Here is a 15,474-nt window from a genome sequence, read left to right on the forward strand (position 1 = left end):
TTTGCTGTTGTTCCAGTGGTCCTCGTATTCCTCTAGCATTGCAGTTATTCCTCAGTACCTATGGGGATTGCTTGCAGGAACCCCACAAATACCAAAATCCACTAATGCTCAAGTCCCTGATATAAAATGGTATATTTGCATATAACCTTTGCACATCCTCCTATGTACTTCAAATTCACATCTAGATTACTTATAATACTAATGCAATGTGAATGCTATATAAATAGTTGTCATATTGTATTGCTTTTTAAAAATTATATTATTTTGGGCAGGCCTCGTGACTCACTTGGCAGAGTGCGGCGCTGGTAGTGCCGAGGCCGCGGGTTCGGATCCTATATAGGAATGACTGGTGTGCTCGCTGGCTGAGCATGGTGTGGGCAACACTGAGCCAAGGGTTGCGATCCCCTTACCAGTCAAAAAAAATATATATATATATATTATTTTTATGATCATATTTTATTATTTATTTTTATTCATAGTAAACTTAATTTTCATTGGTATTTAATTTAACATAATTTCAAAGTAGGTCTGTGCTCTAAGATGAGCAAAAGAACAGATATCCCAAATGTCAAAGACACTTTTTTCACGCTGTTCCTCTGAGCAGGTTATGGGATCTCAGGGCCCCCAATGTTGACACCTAACATTAGGATTTTATCTATAGACACAGAAAGAAGAGATAACATCAATATACAAGAATCAAATTGTATGAGGGTATCGAAAAACTGTTATGTTATATCCTCACCACCTCCATAGGGTTGTAATGGTAACAACTAATTTTTCTCCTGCCAAGTTCAGTGTTGTTTGTTTTTATTTCTTTTTTAACTAAAATGTCAGAACATGTAGAAATGCTGCACCTATTTCTCTTAATACATTGAAAATAGTGGAAGTTTAGAGATTTTTAATTCTTCATGAGTCCAAGCTGGGATATGATTATTACCAATGGGGTCTATTCAACATACTAATTCCAACTTTGGTGACCATCAGCAAACTGGCACCTGAAATTAAACTTGCAGGCACAAATTTTTGAGAGCGGTAGAATCTAATTCCCACAGTGCCAGCCAAGGTCCCAGATGTAGCTAGGAAAACCCATATGTTCCTTGGAATCCAGCAGCCAGGGACAGCATTCTACCTGCTTTTGCCTAGCCAGTGATTCCACCAGAAGCAACCACTGCTGCGTAACCAAAGCCAAACTGACGTAAAGGCCCTAGCAGGCTGGTGTCCTGCATTGCTCTCTTCTCACTCTGTCCAGACAAGAGACTACAGCAGACCTGCATCTGCAGCCAAACTGTTCTCTTAAAGGTCTGCACTGGTGGATAAGGATGCATAAGGTCTGGGCTGTTGTATTATTTTTTTATTTTACATTACAATCTGTGGTTGGTTGTATCTGTGGATGCAGAACCTGCAAATATGGTGAACCAACTATACTTCCTTTGGTGGGGCTGGTTTGCCTGGAAGTTTTCCTAATGTCTGCTCTACTCTCAGGTTTGTTATTTCCTTTGTGATATGCTTCAAGAGGACTTATTTCCATGTTCTTGCCCCCTTTCCTGCGGTAGACTGCTCTTGCTATTTAATGTTTGTTTTTCGGCTTGGGAGAGGGAGTAGGGGGTTTATTTTGTCCTCTAGTTCAGTATCATGCTTAGGCAATTGACTTGTTTTGAATTTTGGGGAGTTGGGCCATGTAAGTGTTCTGCCTTTCTCCCAGCAGTTTGGGACCTTTAATAGTCTAGGACCAGGATGTTTTCTTCTCCCTTCCCATTTTTTTTTTCTTACCCTCCACTGTAGTTTTCACCCGTGTCCTGAGGGAAGCAGGACTTTCTGTCCTTCTCCCATTAAGTTAAGGATTTGTTGTTGTTGTTGTGTGGAAAGTGAGGGAGAAAGATATCGTTGATACTTCCTACCTTTCCCATGCAATAGCTGCTCTCATACCTCAGGCTTGCACCATGAGAGAGGGATTATCTGGTCTACATTGGTAATTCCACCTTTTCATGAGGTCCTTGTGAGTTCTATGCAAAAGAGCTGAGAGACTGATGTGAATTCCCCCTATGTCTGTGACTCTCAGGGCTTTTATATACTCATGCTAGCCTTTAGTAGTTTGTTGACAGTTTTAGTTGAGTACTTCTTATAGGCTTATATAGCATCTGACATCTGTCTGAGGTAAGTAAGAGTTTGCATTCCATCTCTTCATGGAAGAGTCTGTCTTTCCTTAGATTTTGGGTTAATTAATTGCTCTGATATTTCAGGCCTCTGATGGAATTAAGACAAGTTGTGATTTTGATTATCCAGTATTTAAAATTGTAAATATAAAAGTGAAGTTTTTTTTTTAGCTTTCTAGATCCTAATCTTAATTTTTCACATGTTATTTTATTTCCTAAATTAACTTGAAGTAGCTTGTTTTCTGGTAAATCAAGAAATAAAATATATAACTCAAATACATGTATGCATATGATGCTTACAAAGTATAAGCAAATATTTAAGAGCCTTTAAACAGTTACAAATACCATGAAAGAGAAAGGTAAGCCTGTTGAAGAGATAAACTTATGGCAAGACAAACATGTAACATTCAAGTAGAAATAATAGAAGAAGATTCTGCATAAATGACTTTAGAATACTCCATTAACTTCACTTCTCACAAGTTCTGACTAATTTCTTATTATAAGTTGTAAGAAACTTACAGCACAACCCTCTAAAAATTTATGCTTAGTAGCATATGCTTTTATCCAAAATAAAACTGTATAAGACCTCCTTTCCCTATGTAGGGCTACAAGTAACCTATATGAGTTCTTAAAAAATGTTTTATGTTGAAGATCTCCTTCAAAATGAAAGAAGTAATTGGATGCATGGGCTGAATTTATTTATTCACTTAACGAACATTTACTAAGCACATACCCCTTGCTAGGCTCTCTGTTAGGTGAGTATACAATACACCAACCGTATAGAATGAATACCCCATGGCAACCACTGAAGTCAAGTTTATGAGTGGGCAAACATCAGTTAAGAGTCACCACTTTAAAAAGCATTGCATCAAGCAGGCTTGCATTTTATCCAGAGAGTCAATATGTTATTAAAAAACTTGCTGCACCAAGATTCATAATTGCTTTTGGTGTGTTTTTCTTTCTAAGTAGACTAAAAAGTCCTTGACTAAGGTGACTGCGTTGTCAACCACTGTATATTCCTTTAAGCATTGCAAGATGCTTGTTTCCAGGAAGGTGCTAAGTGACTGTGTGGTGAGTGAATATATATCCATGGAAGTCAAACAGAGGAAGTTTTTCTTACATATTTCAATGTCCCTGTGGTTTCTGTGATGGCCACTGACTCTTCTCTAATGATAATGGTAAATTGATGGTAGTTTATACTTTTTCATGAGACAATCATAGGGGATTCTGAAAAAGCAAATAAAAAAAACAGTGACAAGACAGAAATGTGAATGTGCTGAGGTAGGATGAGACAGAAAAAGAGACTACATGAGGGAATATTGAAAGGGCAAGAGAAAGACAGAGTGACTGAAAAGAGCAGGGACAGAAGAACATTAGGTGCTTGTATTGTATGAAAGAGAAAAAAAAAATGTTCCTAAAGGAAAAGTGACTTCTTAGTGCCACAGAAGACTTGTTCCATAGCAGTTGAATTAGGGAAGGGTGAAAAGGTGGAAATCAGTGAAAAAGAGAGAAGCTACTGAGAAACTAAGGAGGAGGGCCTGGGTTTCAGGGCTGAAAAGATCTTTTGTTCTTGTTGCAGACAAGGGAGGTTTGGCTGTTGGTTTGAGAAGGAAGTCAGAATAGAAATAGTGTGGGATAGGTCCGGCCCTGTGGCTCACTCGGGAGGGTGCGGTGCTGGTAGCGCCGAGGCTGCGGGTTCGGATCCCATATAGGGATGGCCGGTGCGCTCACTGGCTGAGTGTGGTTTGGACAACACTGTGCCGAGGGCTGAGATCCCCTTACCGGTCAGAAAAAAAAAAAAAGGAATAGTGTGGAATAAGTTTGTTTAAAACAGACACCAAAGACCAACATTTCTGAGAGGAAAGAAATAACATCTGTAAATAAAATGCTGTTTCTGCTACTTCCATTGCTGGCTGTTCTCCTAGGTGGTGACAATGAGGATAGTAAGAATTCTGGCAACTACCTAATTGTGCACAAGAGAGAGAGAGAGAGAGAGTGTGTGTGTGTGTGTGTGTGTGTGTGTGTGTGTGTGTGTGTGTGTGTGTGTGTGTGTGTGGCTGATTCCATTCAGAGAATTCCTGACTCTAGGTACCTGAGCTCTTTTGAGAGTATTGATAAGGCCTGGGACCCTGTAGCAGGCAAATGTCTGCAAAAAAAAACAACTATGTTTCTCCTTCTCTCCACATTCTGAGTTTCCCCACTGTGGTACCTGTATTACTGCATTCTCTCTCCTCCTCACTGTCTTTTTGCTCTCCATCGTATCTATTCCTTTGACACTAGGTTTGAGGAGCCTGTTTTCTTCCATTTCATCCAGATCTCAAACTTTTACAAACATTCCTGGACACAGAATCTTCTCTCAGGATGGTTGAGTGAATTGCAGACTCATATTTGGGACAGCAACTCTGGAACCATCATGTTCTTGTAGCCCTGGTCCAGGGGAAACATCAGCAACAAGGAGTTGATGGAACTGGAAAAGTTCTATATGTACATTGTTATATTTCTTCAGGCAGTTCATGTCTACACCTCTTGATTGCTATTTTAATGTGAGTTCAGTTCCCTCAATGGGGAGTGTGGAGATGGGTATATGGGGATATCTCCCTGAGTTTTTATTTCTCTAGAATAGAGCCTCGACTCTCTTCTGAATCTAACTCCACTTTTCTCACCATTAAATTGCAATCACACTATTTTGGGGAAGGGCTATAAGCCAGGCACTGATTCTTCAAACACTTCAAGTCTTCTGTCGTGTATGAACTCCTGTCTTATTGATTGCTGAGTTGTGGTTTATTATCCTCTCTTAGAAATATCCTGTGACAACCTTTTTCCCTTGCCACCAACCAAATATACTCAGATTCCTCACTCTTTGATTGACTTTTAAAGTGTGATTTTTCTCCCTCATTCAATATCTTCGGCAGTCTCTATCTACATATTCATTTTGACCCATGCATTCCATTCCTCCTAAGTTGTTATCATCCCAGCTCTCTCACTCTAAGTCCTTCCTTGCAAACACCATTCATATCACATTCTTTGATAATTTTCCCTCTTTCTTTGTTGCTCTTTTCCTCCACCTTGAATCCCATCAATTTCCGTATCTCTGAATCTCTGATCGAAGCTAACTTTGTTTCATTTCCACAAATCCCCTAAACTTCTCACTTCTGCCTCTATCCTCTTGATTCCACTCATTTTATCTTTTTACTCTTTATTTTCTCTAATTCATAACATTCTTCCCTCGATTCTTTTGAGATGCAGAAGCCAGTAGGATATGAGTTGCACCCTAGGGGGAGTCTCAGTAAGCTTCCTGCAGGGAACTTATCAAGGATCAGATTTCCACAGCTTCCAGAACAATTCATGGCTGCCATCCCTATAGGGTGGAAGTAGTGTCGAGTTTGTTTGCAGAGTGCTCGATTAGTGCCAACTCTACAAAGAAACAACATGGATGGTCCTTGGTGACAACTGCCCACACTTTATCTTGGGTCTTCTTGATGCAGGGAAGGCAGATCCCCCATGACAAGATCAGTTCTGCACCCTCTGCTCAAGAATTTCCTATTCAAAGATTACATCTTCTCATCATTCCTTTCAAATTTAAGATAAGAAGCCTCTAAGAATTTGGAGAGATGTATCTATCTAAACGGGTGTGGAGATCTGAACTTTTAAGTGTGTTTTAGCAAACTTGTCTGAATATCATTCCTGTTCTTTGCAGTGAAGCCTGTGGCTTGGCTGTCCAGTGGCCCGAGTCCTGGGCCTGACTGTCCTGCTGGTGTGCTGCACCTCAGGATTCTACCCAAAGCCCATGTGGGCGATATGGATGCAGGGTGAGCAAGAGCAGCCAGGCACTCAGCAAGGTGACCTCCCTCCAAATGCTGAAGGGTCATGGTATCTCCCAGTATCCCTGGATGTGGCAGCTGGGGAGGCAGCTGGCCTGTCATGCTGGGTGGTGCACAGCACCCTAGGAGGACAGGACATTGTCCTCTACTGGGGTGAAAAAAATCTGGGGCCCAGGCTGAAAATGGGAGCTGGAGGTCCTCAGGCAGAGCAGGATGGCCAGCTGAAAAATATGTGATTTTAGGGTTTCGAGATCCAAAAAGAAGAAAAATAGTTAATGCAAAAAATAGAAGTTAAAAAAATCTATGTATGGATTATGAGGGACCTGTAAATGCAGGAGGATGTTGAGGGTTAGATGAAGGATTCATATCTGGGGAAGGATGAGAGGAGAAATGCAAAGGAAGGGCACTGGTGATTTAGACACCCAAATGAGCATAAGTAGCCCAGGTAAATGCAGGGAAACTGGGAGTGAATGGGGAAAAACAGGGGCAAATATGAAATAACATCCTTGCTGTCCACCCAAATCTACAGACTGTCACAGCTCCAAGGGCTTGATCTTCTTGGCAGTGATGTTGCTTCTGGCTCTTCTGACAAGTCTTGCATATTGGTTGCGGAAGTGCTGGTGAGTTCTTTGTGTCCATCTTTCCTACTTCTCCCTCCTCCCCTCCTTGTCTTCTCATCTTTTTTGTTTCTCTCTACTTCCAGTCCCCTCCCCAACACTCCTCAATTCTCACTTCCACCTTATGCAGAGCAACCCCATCTTTGTTCTAATAAAGAACATCGCTCTCCACGTTTCTCTCTTTGAATGAAAACCCAGCAGCCCAAAGCTCAGAACACACCTGAGCACAACATTGTGATGAAGTCCTTTCATCTCTCCTTGTAAAACTTTTGTTGTTATTGTTTATTTCTGCTTAATGATCAGTTGTCATATAAGCTAAATGTAGTTATGCAGGGTTGTTCTGACCTGGCTTCTGGGACTTTAACATTTAAATTTTAATTCTGAATGGAGTTGGGTCCTAGCAACCTCCACATGGTCAAATATTAATAGATCATCAAGCTCATTTCAGATGTCACTTGCTCTAGAGAGACTTCCCTGATTTTCAAGTGGAAAGTAGTTTCTCCTTCATCTGAACTCCCAGAACATTTCAACTTTGTCAATTGTACTTCTTACTCCTTATCCTTTGCTGCAGTTATTTACGTCCCTTTTCCCCTTCTAATGTTTCAGCTCTTTGAGAGCAAAGTATGTATAGTCTTTTAAATATATGTATCCCTGGCAAAATGTCTTCCCTGCATATAACATATTCACAATAAAAATCTGTGTTGAATATATACCAAATTTGTAGTCTTTCATTATTGTCTTCCTTCCTGATACTTCTGCAGTAGTTGAGACCCTTGAAGCTCCTCTTGTTAAATGTCTTGTCACTCAGCCAAGACACTAGACACTTTCCAAGTTCTGTACTTTTTTTCTCTGAGCCCCTGGGGAGAAATACAATTTTGCTACTTAGCACTCTTATCATTCAACTATAGAGTGGTATTAGAATAAAACTATTGTTGCAAGTAATCTAAACATAAAGAGCAAGGCAGGATGTAGGCCCTTGATATTCAGTGTGCTTCAGGGACAAGCAGCAGTGATTGCAGTGCAGCATTTTAGAAATGTAGAATCTGGGGCCTCACCTCAGACTTAACAAATTACGATTTTCATTTTAGAAAATCACCAGGAGATTCAGAAATGCATTACAATTTAAGGGGCATTGAAGTAGGAGATGCCAGAAATGTAGTAAATTGTGTCATTGAAGAGAAACTGGTCAAGTAAAGGGCACAAGAGTGTTGCTCCTCAGGGTTGAAGTAGGATCAAGGCAGGTAATGTACAGACAGTCCATTCTCATTTTTCATGGCAGTTATGTTCTATAAAGTTGCTGCAAACACTGAATTAGTGACTACAGAGTCATTGTTCCTAGGGGAAATATAGGGCTAGGTTCTTGTGGGATTCTGTTACAACATTTTTGTAAACCTATGAATATAAAGCTTTTTAAATGTGTTTTTGTTTCAAAACGTCTTATTTAATGCATATATATGTACAAATAATTTATTATATGAAGTATTTCTTTATAATAAAATATGAGCTGAGAAGTGTTTAATATTTTCTTGACTCTGGTTGACACGATGATACATATTTTGGCTTTCAGCCTCACAACAATGTTGTTCCGTATACTTAATAAAAATCTGCTGTTATCTCTTGAACCCACAAATTCAAATACTTTTCTATACCTTCATCATAGTGTTACAGATGTTACTTTAGAAAAGCAGCCTAACCTACAGTTCAAGGAATTTCCTTTTCTTTTTTTCTGGATGTATGGTATTGTTCATTCATTAACACTGAACTCAGCCAGCAGCATTATAACTACAAAGAAGCTCATCTAACACACATCTTTTCTCTGTAAGGCACACCACAGCTTTCTTGTGTTTAGGAACATTAGACAGCTCTTCTAAAATATGCTTTGTAGTACAAAAATGTGAAAAAATATGGCTCTAAATAGACCACAGAAAGGATGCAGTTCTCACACTGAAACACCTTTTTCCACCTTAGTTGGGAATGTGTCCTTTTGGTAACTCAAATTTTGTACCTCTCTGTGCACATCCACAAATGAGTTTGAAAGTTCAGTGAGTATTGATTTGGTGATTATAAATACATTTTAGAAAGTAGATGAATTAGAAAATATGGAATTTGTGGATATTGATGGTCTACTAAAGTACCCAAATGGCAGTGTTAGTCATGTTATCAATGGCTAAACTTCAATTACTTAAGGTTCATATAATAATTCAACAATTATTTCTTAAGCAGTTACTGTGCAGCAGAAATATATTAAGTATAAAGAGGTGGATGAAAAAAGAAAGATCATCACTGTACTCTGTGCTTGAAAATTTTGCCTTTGATACTGCTGTTTATTGTTTTCATTGTTTTGTTTTCATTTCCCATTATATTAGTTTATTTGAGTTGAATTTGGGGAAAGAGACTTAGCTCTGATTTGTTTAGGGGGTTGAGGTGAGACACTGGGCAAAGGAAAATTCCAGAGAGACGAGGTACAGGTAGCAGCAGTTGCACATAAAACATTTTTAGAAAGTGAAGTTGTAATGGGAGAAGGAGAAAAGATGAAAAATACGAGGTGAGGGAGAGCAAACAGTGGGAATTTTGCTGTCTTTCTTCCTGGATTAGACATTATTAGGTACAATTTATCTATGTTCCAATTCATCTCGCCACATTTGCATGGCAACCCAACTCTGTGGTTTTTGGTTGGTTGACTCCACCACCACCTGTAGTAATCAGCCTAAGGCAATCATGAGATCTCATCCTTGTCAATGTGATAAGCTAAAAGATGAACAGGATTTAAGCATATCATAATATGGATCCCACTTACCCTTGCTAAGAGTGATGGCTATGCACCTGTCCTAAGGTCACTCAATTTATATGAAGCCTGATTTCTGTGTTTGATGCTAGGGGAAAGAGATGCTCTCTCTTGTCCTGGATGTTATGGTGTGGGGTATAAAGCTTGTAACAGCTCAAGTCATTTTTCAGAACTGGAGAAGTAAGCCTGTTGATAAAATTATGCAGGCAAGAAGATGGAGACAACAGACCTACAGAAGAGTTCAGTTAATTTCTACCAAAATCCTGAATGACCCTTGGACGTCTCAGTTATGTCAGCCAATACCTTTCATTTATTGTTTCAGCCCCTCGAGTTGGATTTCTTCTTCTTTGTTCTGAAAGAATCCTATCTGTTGTGCATGGACCACAGGGGACTCTTGGCTGATCTTTGCTTTTGGTTGCAGCATTCATCTTTGCTTCCCTATTTTCCCTACTCTCTTCCGGGGATTTGCTATTCCTTCAAATTGATTTTCTCCCTTTTACTTTTTTCTTATATATGTCCTTATTTTGTTAAACACTTATATTGTCTTGCTTTTATCTATTACATCTGGATCAATTCCTCTATGGAACTTTTCGTATATTTCTGACGAAGCAGGTACTCACCAGGAACCAAAGTGTTGGTTCTGCTGCTTGGTGTGTGAATGATTTTGGAAAGTTTCCTGATTTTCATTCATTTCTTCAGTCAAGTGGAGGCAAAAATGTATACTCTCAGAGTTTTGATAGGAACGAAAAGATGATCTAGAACCATCATTTATTATTTAAAAACTTTTTCTCATTGTGCATGATATGGGGTACAGTTTTTTGTTTTAATACATACAATGTATAATGAACTGATTAAAATAGTTAACATGAATATTGTTAATAAAAACAAACAAACAAACAAACAAATAAATAAATAAATAAATAAATAAATATAAATATATATATATATATATATTTATATATATATATATATATATATCAGGCCTGACAGAAAGAGGTTTGTGGCTGGATGTTACACCCTAAAAGTCCTAAGGGACACTTCACTCTGCATAGCAGGCTGAGGCAGAAAGGGACAGAGCATCTTGGCAATTCTCTCTTCCTGTTCCAGCTGCCACTTCAACTTCAGGTCAGATCTACAGCAACCACTTAAAAAAAAAATAGTTAACATGTTTATCTTGCTTAAATATTTATCATTTCTTTGCGGTTGTAACTTTCAAGATTCTCTTTTCTGGTTATCTTTAAATATGCAACAGGATATTATTATCTATGGTCACCTTAAAACACCAGAACTTTGTATTCCTACCCAATTCTAACTTTGTCACTTTGTATCAGTCTACCAACCTTCCCTGGTCCCTCCCTCTCCTCTCTCTTTCCTTGCCTCTGGTATCCACTATTCTACTCTCTATTTCTCTCTCTTTCTTTTTTCTCTTTTTAATGTATTTTTCTTAGTTAATCCATGATATGTCTATTATTTATGGCGTACAATATAATATTTGTGCCCATTTACAGTACGTGCACTGATCATATTATGGCACCCAGCATATTCATCATCTCAGACATCTGTCACCTCTTTGTGTTGAGAACATTCAACATCATCTCAAGTAGCTGTTCAAAGATATAAAATATTTTTCGTCACTGTGGTCTCCCTATATTTCTATAGAACACTAGGCCCCTTTCTTCCTATTTGTATAAAATTTTGTATCCACTGACCACTCTTACCCTTCTCACTTTCTGCTTCCCCCATCAGTCTCTAGTAACTTCTATTCTACTCTCTACTTTTATGAGATCAACTTTTTCAGCTTCCACATATGAGTGAGAACATTTGGTATTTCTCTCCCTGCCTGGCTTATTTCACTTAACATACGTTTCTCCAAGATCATCCATATTGCTTCAAATGGCATAATTCCATTCTTTTTTATGGCTGAGTAGTATTCCATTGTGAATATATACCACAATTTCTTTATCCAAGCATCCATTGAAAGATATTTAGTTTGGTTCCAACTCTTGACTTTTGTGAATAGAGCTGCAATGGACATGGAAGAGCATGCATTCTTTTGGCTTGTTAATTTCCATTCCTTTGGATATATACCTAGTAGGGAGATTGCTGTATTGTATTGCAGTTGTATCTATAGTTGTTTCAGAAATATCCTTACTGTTTTCCATAACAGCTGAAGTAATTTACATTCCCACCATCAGTGTTTAAGAGTTCCCCCTTCTCCACATTCTTGAAATCACTTGTTTTTTCTGTCTTTTTTGATAATAGCCATTTTTAGTAGTATGAAATGATATTCCATTGTAGTTTTGATTTGCATTTCTCTGATGATCAATGATGTTGAGCCTTTTTTCATATGCCTGTTGGCCATTTGTATATTTTCTTTTGAAAAACCTCTTTTCAGTTTCTTTGCCAGTTTTTTAATCGAGTTTTTCATTTTCTACCACTGGGTTGTTTGAGTTCTTCGTGTATTCTAAATATTAATCCCTTTTCAGATGCATAATTTGCAAATATTTTCTCCCTTTCTGAAAGTTGTCTTTTCTTTCTGTTCATTGTTTCCTTTGCTATGCAGAGCTTTTTAGTTTGACATATCCCATTTATTAATTTTTGATTTTGTTTCCTGTGCTTCAGAAGTATGACTCATAAAAATCTTTACACAGTCCTATGTCATGAAGTGTTTCCTCTATGGTTTCTTCTAGAAGTTTTATAGTTTTAGGTCTTACATTTAAGTGTTTTATCCATTTTGAGTTGATTTTGGTATGTGGTGTGAAATAAGGTTCTCATTACATTATTCTGCATATAGATCTCCAATTTTCCCAGGACCATCTATTAAGGAGACTGTCCTTTCCCCAGAGTGTGTTCTAAGCTCCTTTGTCAAAAATAAGCTGGCTGTAGATGTGGATTTAATTCTGAATTCTCTATTATGTTCCAATGGACTGATTTGTGTCTGATTTATGCTAGCACTGTGCTTCTTTTTTTAAGATTTTTTTCTGTTTTAACATAATTGTTTATACCTATTCATGGAGTACAGATTTGACTATCAGTATTTGTGTACACTATGTGATGATTAAATCAATATTATTAGCATGTTCATCATTACAGATTGCAATTATTCTTTGAGTCCCTTACCCAATTACTCCCTAACCCCTTCCAATTCCCCTTTTCCCACCTCTAGTAAATATATGTCTGTTCTCTCCTTTTGAATGTTCAGTATTTTATTCTGGTCTTTTCTTTCTTCCTCTTTCTCCCTCTCTTTCTCTCTCTCTCCTCTCTCTTTTCTTCTCTTTCTTTCTCCTTCCTTCCTTCCTTCCTTCCTTCCTTCCTTCCTTCCTTCCTTCCTTCCTTCCTTCCTTCCTTCCTTCCTTCCTTCCTCCCTCCCTCCCTCCCTCCCTCCCTCCCTCCCTCCCTCCCTCTCTCCCTCCCTCTCTCTCTTTCTTTCTTGCCATGCTCAAACAAACTGAGCTAACCAGTCAGCCCCATGCTGTTTTGAACTAAAGCCTCATAGTATATTTTGAATTCAAGGAGTATGGTATCCCCAACATTGTTCTTTTTTCTCAGGATTAATTTGGCTTTCTTGTTGTTTCTTGGCTTTCTTGAGGTTTCTTGTTGTTTCATGTACATTTTTGATTTGTTTCTATTTCTGTGAAATATGTCATTGGTAGTTTGATGGAGTTGCATTGAATCTCCAGATCACGTCAGTTAGTATGTTTATTTTGATGATATTGATTCTTCCAGTGCATGAGTATGGGATGCTTTCCATTTTTATATTTTTGTATCTTCTTTAGTTTATTTAATCAATGTTTTATAGATTTCATTGTAGAGAACTTTCAACTTCTTGGTTAAAGTTATTCCTAAGTTTTTTTGATGTTGTTACTATTGTAAGTGGGATAACTTTCTTAATTTCTTTTTCTGCAAGTTTGCTGTTGATGTATTGAAGTGCTACTGACTTTTCTATGTTGCTTTTGAATTCTGCAACATGACTGAATTGTTTATCAAGTATAGGAGTTTTTTGGTGGACTTTTTAGGTTTCTCTCTATGTCACCTGTGAATAGGGACAACTTTAGTTCCTCCTTTCTAATTTGGATTCCTTTTATATCTTTCTCTTGCTTAGTGGCTCTGGCTAGGACTTGCATTACGATGTTGAATGGAAGTGTTAAGTATGGGCATCCTTGTCTTGTTCCAGTTCTTAAGGGGAAAGCTTTCAACTTTTTTCCATTCAGTATGTAAGCTGTGGGTTTCATATATAGCCTTTACCATATTAAGATAACTTTCTTCTATACCCAATTTGTTGACAGTCTTTATCATGAAGACATGCTGAATTTTATCAAATGCTTTTTCTGTGCCAAGATGATAATATGTTTTTTTTTTTCTTTCATCCTCTTGATGGGATGTATTATGTTAATAGATGTGTGCATATTGAGCCATCTTTGCATCCCTGGGATAATCTCACTGGATCATGGTGTTTATTCTTTTTGATGTGCTGTTGGATTCAACTTGCTAGTATTTTGTTTAGGATTTTTGTATGTATGTTTATTAGAGGTATTGGCCTAGTTTTCTTTTTTTATTCTGTCTTTGCCTGTTTTTGGTGTCAGGGTAATCTGGCCTTGTACTATGAGTCAGGAAGAATTCTGTCCACTTCAGTTTTTTGAAATAATTTAAGAAGTATGAGTATTATTTCTTCTTTAAGTGTTTGGTGGAATTCATCAGTAAAGCCATCCGGTCCTATGCTTTTTTTAATTTGTTTTTTGGGAGACCTTTTATTACTGACTAAATCTTGTTATTTGTTATTGGTCTATTTAGGTTTTCTATTCTTTCTTTGTTTAGTGTTGGCAGGTCACATGTGTCCAGCATTTTTTTTTTTTTATTTCCTCTAGGTTTTCAAATTTATTAGTGTAATGTTCATAATAGTCTCTGGTGATTCTTTGTATTTTGTTGGTGCCTGTTTTAACATTCCCATTTGCATCTTTTATTTTGTTTATTTGGGTCTTTTCTCTTTTTTTCATGGTTAGTTTGACTAATGGTGTGTTGATTTTGTTTATCTTTTCAAAGAACAAACTTTTCATTTGGTCGGTTTTTGTATTGTATTTTTAGTCTTGATTTCATTTATTTTAGCTCTTATTTTTGTCTGCTTATTTTGGATTTAGTTTGTTCTTGCTTTTCTAGTTCCTTGAGGTGCATTGTAAGGCTGCTTATTTGAAATCTTTGGGGTTTTGTTCATTTGTTTTTTTTATGTAGGCATTTATTCCTATAAACTTTCCTCTCAATATTGCCTTGGCTGTATCCTATAGGTTTTGGTAATTTGTGTTTCTGTTTTCATTAGTTTCTAGAAATATTTTGATTTACTTCTTAATCTCTTCTTTGATCCACTGATCATTGAAGAGCATGTTGTTTAAATTCCACATATTTGCATAGTTTCATAAATTCCTCTTGTTATTGAGTCCTAGTTTTTTTCCATTATAGAAAGAAAAGATCCTTGATACAATTTTGATTTTTGAACTTGTTGAAACATATTTTGTGGCCTAACATATGGCTAATCCTGGAGAATATTCCATGTGCTGATGAAAACAATGTATATTCTTCAGCCTTTGGATGAAATGCTCTTTATATGTCAGAACCATCTGGTCTACTTTACTTTTTAAATGTAATGTTCTCTGGTTGATTTTCTGTCTTAGCGTTATGTCCCAATGCCAAGAGTGGGATGTTAAAATCCCCAACTTTTATTGTGTTGTCATCTATCTCTCACACGATACCTGATAATATTTGCTTTGTACATCTGGGTGCTCTGATATTGGATTCATATATATTTATCATTGTTATATCCTCTTGATGTATGGATTCCTTTATCATTACATATTGCCCTTCTTTGTCCCTTAGTACAGATTTTGGTTTAAAGTCTGTTTTATCTGTTGTAAGTATAGCTACTCCTGCTCACTTCTGTTTTCCATTTACCTGGAATATCTTCTTCCATCCCTTCACTTTTAGTCTATGGGGGATTTTGTAGGAAAGGTGTGGTTCTCGTAGGCAGCACATGGATGGGTCGTGTTTCTTACTTTTTTAAATCCATTCATCCAGCCTAATGTCTTTTAATTGGGGCATTTAATCCATTT

At 37.5% G+C, this 15,474-nt stretch overlaps 2 pseudogenes; one reads left to right on the forward strand and one right to left on the reverse strand.

Moving 5' to 3' along the window:
- Positions 1 to 933: 933 nt before the first annotated feature.
- Positions 934 to 1,226, reverse strand: LOC134384312 (transmembrane protein 14C-like; annotated as a pseudogene).
- A 1,962-nt stretch (positions 1,227 to 3,188) lies between these two features.
- Positions 3,189 to 6,598, forward strand: LOC134384313 (T-cell surface glycoprotein CD1a-like; annotated as a pseudogene).
- Positions 6,599 to 15,474: the final 8,876 nt, after the last annotated feature.

Source organism: Cynocephalus volans, chromosome 8, assembly GCF_027409185.1.
Source record: "Cynocephalus volans isolate mCynVol1 chromosome 8, mCynVol1.pri, whole genome shotgun sequence".
Lineage (NCBI taxonomy): Eukaryota > Metazoa > Chordata > Mammalia > Dermoptera > Cynocephalidae > Cynocephalus > Cynocephalus volans.